This window comes from Oncorhynchus clarkii, unplaced genomic scaffold (genome assembly GCF_045791955.1).
Source record: "Oncorhynchus clarkii lewisi isolate Uvic-CL-2024 unplaced genomic scaffold, UVic_Ocla_1.0 unplaced_contig_13502_pilon_pilon, whole genome shotgun sequence".
Lineage (NCBI taxonomy): Eukaryota > Metazoa > Chordata > Actinopteri > Salmoniformes > Salmonidae > Oncorhynchus > Oncorhynchus clarkii.
The window spans coordinates 17501-21852 of record NW_027259862.1 but is presented as its reverse complement, the minus strand read 5'-3'; the positions used below and the strand labels follow the sequence as shown (position 1 = coordinate 21852).

The window sequence follows — 4352 nt, the reverse complement described above, 5'->3', positions numbered from 1 at the left end:
CCGGAGGTACTGCAATACCGGGTCGATGCGTGGAGCGGACGGAGCAAGCCCCATTTCCGACTCCCTGTTCGAAAAATCCATTTAATATGTAGTCCCCCGATGGGGGACGTATCAGATATTAAACTGATAAGAACAGATTTTTTTTTTTTTAGAAAAATAATTTATTACCATCTATACCATTCATACTTTACAAAATCATATTTACAAAAACACCAAACAAAAACAAACCTCAGGGGAGCATCATCCCTCCCCGTCATTCCTAACCTCTACCTTTCCCTATCTCTCCGCTCCTAATCTATCCCCTTATAAATCTCAATCTAACACCCCCAGCCCTAAACCCCCTTTCCATCTCTCCCGTGCCGCATGTTTCCCCCACTTCCTCTCCTCCCTCTTCATCCTACCTCTTAAATCTCCTTCCACCCTCCTAAATATCCCTTCCACCCCCCAATCTCTCCCTGTCTTTACCAAATTCTGCCTGGCTTCCCACAGCCCCCGTTTAAAGAGGCTTATGAGAAGCCAGAGCAGAAATCTATCCCTATCTGTACCCCTCGCTCTCCCTACACCTCTCTCTAACCTAGCCCATGTAACCACAAAATCCCCTCTTACCAAAACTATCAACACCCGTGCCCTCGCCCATACCACTCCGGCAAAGGCACAGTCCCAAAAAGCATGGCGCACAGTCTCCTCCCTGCCACAAGCAGCCCTTGGGCAGGTGGGGGATCGCGCCAAGCTATGCCGGTACATGGTGGACCGTACCGGCAGACACTTGTGGAGGCTCAACCAATTCAGGTCCTTGAGCCTGTTGTCCAGGCCCCGCGCCTGCACTCCCTCCCAGACCACTTCCGAGATGCCCACTACAGGCGCAGGACTCCCTGCCTGCCTGACCTCCTCGTACAGGTGCCTGTGGTCTAAACCTACTCGGGCAACTTCAACCTCGGGGTGTGCACGCAACCACTTGGCCGCATGGCCAAAGTGCCACGGCAGCTGTTCCGCCCGAGGACCCGTGTTAGACCACACCATTACGCTTCTCGCTTGGTAGGAGAAGAACACCCGCAGGAGGTAACCGGACGGGTGTATCACCGGATGAGCCAGCTCTGTCAACACAAAGGACACAAAAATTGTGTCCAGCTTGAGGGGGATGTTGGGTACCCCCCTACCTCCCTCCCCGATGGGACAGAGCATGCGTGCCCTGGCGACCCACTCGTACCTGCCACCCCACATGAACTGAAACACGAGCCTCACTAGAGGCCTCCTCAGACAAGCCGGCAATGGGTAGATGCATGCCAAATACAAAAGAGATGGCAATACATCCACCTTTAGGACCAGGACCTTACCTATAAAAGACAAAGACCTAGCCTTCCACATCGCTAGCTTCCTCTGCACCACTGCGATCCTCATGTTCCAGTTCAGCGTCGCTGAGCCGGAGGTCTCAAAATGGACCCCGAGAATCCTCAGGGCCCCCTCACAGAGAGATAACCCTCCGGGCACATCCGTTCTACCGCGCCATCTTCCGAAAAACTTAACGGAAGACTTTGCATTGTTCAGAACCGCCCCCGACGCCCGGGTGAAATCCCCAATGATGGCAAGGGACCTTGTCAGGCACGAGTCCTTGCATAGTAGCAAGGAAGTGTCGTCGGCGTACTGCGTCATCTTAACACGCAGCCCACCGCTTCCAGGGATCAACAAGCCCTCCACCCCTGTGTCTGCCCTAATGGCAGCCCCCAGAGGCTCCATGTACAGAACGAAGAGGAGTGCCGAGAGCGGGCACCCCTGCCTGACCCCAGACGAGAGGTCAAAAACGTCACCCAAGTGACCGTTTACGCTTACTCGACACCCCGCTCCGACATATAAAGTACGGATCCATCCTATATACTTCTCCCCAAATCCTAATCTACCTAATACCCTGAATAGAAAGGATCTATTCACGCGATCAAAGGCTTTCGCCTGATCTAGCGCTGCTACCATTAAAGACCTCTATCTTCAACCCAGGCGATGGAGTCCCTGATCAACTGAAGGTTCCATCTAATTGAGCGTCCCTCTACCCCGCACGTCTGATCCTCATGGACGACGTAGGGAAGTGCTGTGCGCAACCGGTCCGCTAAGACCTTTGCAAGCAACTTGTAGTCTACACACAGCATGGTCAATGGCCGCCAGTTGCCAAGGTCGGTTGCGTCCCCCTTCTTGTAAAGAAGTGACAGCACACCGACTACCATTGAACCCCCCGGGACACCCGTCTCGAGGATGGCCTTCAAGACTTCGAGTACCACCGGTCCAAGTATACCCCAAAACTTGAGGTAAAACTCCGCCGGCAGCCCATCCATCCCAGGCACCTTCCCTTTTCCCATCCTCCTAAGAGCGCTCTCAACCTCTTCTAGTGAGATCTGGGCCTCCATCACGTCTCTAATGTCCTCCGGCAACCGCCGGGACAAGTGTTCTAAAAACACATTTCCCTGCTCTACATCTATTTCCCTTTCCTTAAATAAACCTCGGAAATGATCAGTTGTCACCCTGACCATCTCCTCTGGTTTACTTACTACACTACCATCTTCTTTTCTAACTCCATGCATTACCTTCCTACTCTGCCTTGCCCTAACTGACTTAAAGAACATAGCGGAACAAGTCTCATTATTTTCTAAAAAGCCACTATGTGCACGCTCCAGGAAAGCTCGAGCCTTCAGCTCCTGCAGCTCCCTGAGCTGCGCCTTCAGGGCAGTGGATTTCTCCCAGTCAATCGAACCACCGAGGTTGCCTGCCTCGTACTCAAGTTCGAGCAACCTTTGGATATGATCCACCTCCCTCCTTTCCTCCCTTTTCTTCCTCTTACCATATCCTATAATAAAGGCCCTAATCCTTACCTTTACTATATCCCACCACTCTAACACCCCCTCACACATGGGCCGGAGGCCTTCAAGCCTCCGAAACACCCCTGTGACCGCATTAACAAACACCTGCTCATCCAGTAAATCCCGATCTAGTTTCCAGTACCCCCTACCGAAGAGGCAGACTGGCGACCCCACCTGCAGGAGCACCCCGTCATGGTCCGAAAAGAAGACAGGCAACAGCCGCCCAGACAACCGACCCAAAGACCCAGATACAAAAATATAGTCAAGCCTCCGCGCAACCCCCCTGGAGTTGCGCCATGTGGGACCGACCATTGCCGGAGTAGTGTGCAGGCCACCATCAACCAGGCCATGGCAAGCCATTAGCCCGGTGATGGCGCCTGCACTACTGTCTCCCCCTATCCCCAAATCTATATTAAAATCACCTCCTATCACTAAGTGCCTATTTGTGACACACAGGGGCGCCAGACAGTCCACCATCTCCCTCCTGTCTGCCGCCACCTGTGACCCATACACCCCAAATAACCTATATCTAATATCCCTATATGTGATATCTATACCCAAAACTCTCCCCTGTACTACGCAAAAAGTGCTCTCAACAATAATCTCCCTATTCCCAAACAATATCCCTACCCCCGTTGAGTGCACCCCTCCTATGCCCCACAACGAATAACCCTTATCCCACTCTCTCCTAAACCTTTTGACATCCCCTCCATCCCTCAGGTGAACCTCCTGCAAAAAACAAACGTCAAAACCCACCCCTTCTAAAAAACTAAACACCGCCCTCCTCTTAACAAAATCTCTTAAACCCCTTACATTTAAACTAAACAAAATGATCATAATTTTCTATTATAAAACAAAAATACCAATTATCTCAGAAAATAAAACCCAAAAACAACCACCAAACAAACAGGAGGCTCACCTGATGCTCCCCTGGCCCATCACACCCGACAGGGACATCTTCCCCTCGTCCGACGTCTCCCCGTCCTCATCCATTCCTCCAGCCCAGGATGCAGGAATGGTGTTAGGGTTAGGAGTACCCTGCACCCCGGGCTCCCCACCAGCTTCCTCCCTGTACTCCTCAAAACTGAGGCTAGGGGACTCCATCTCCTCTGAGAGGATTTGGGGACCCTCGGCCAAAAAACCCTGATCCTCTCCCAGGGATCCACCCTCCCCCGTGCTGAGGGGCCTCCACAAACAGTGAGGACAGGGACTTCCTCCTTAACCCCATCACTCGCTTTCCCCCCCTTCCACACCCCCCTCCCTCTCCCTATCTGTCACGTCTGCCCCCCTCTTCCCTTTCTTCTTTTGTTTTATAGGTGGAAGAGGTATAAGGGGCTCAAGAGGCAGCGGGGAGACAGCACCTCCCAGCTCCTCCGCCAGTTCCCTCATCTCCTCCACCAGTAGGTCCGACGCACAGTCCCCCCACTCCCGCCTCCCCTCCACCCCCTCCCCAGTTCCTGCCGCAGGCGCCCCCTCCCCCCCCACAGGTCCTGCCACAGGCACCCCCTC

General features: G+C 53.2%; 1 pseudogene; it reads right to left on the bottom strand.

The window, feature by feature from the left end:
• LOC139400956 (U2 spliceosomal RNA) lies at positions 1–161 on the bottom strand (annotated as a pseudogene; the record flags this gene model as incomplete).
• Positions 162–4352: the final 4191 nt, after the last annotated feature.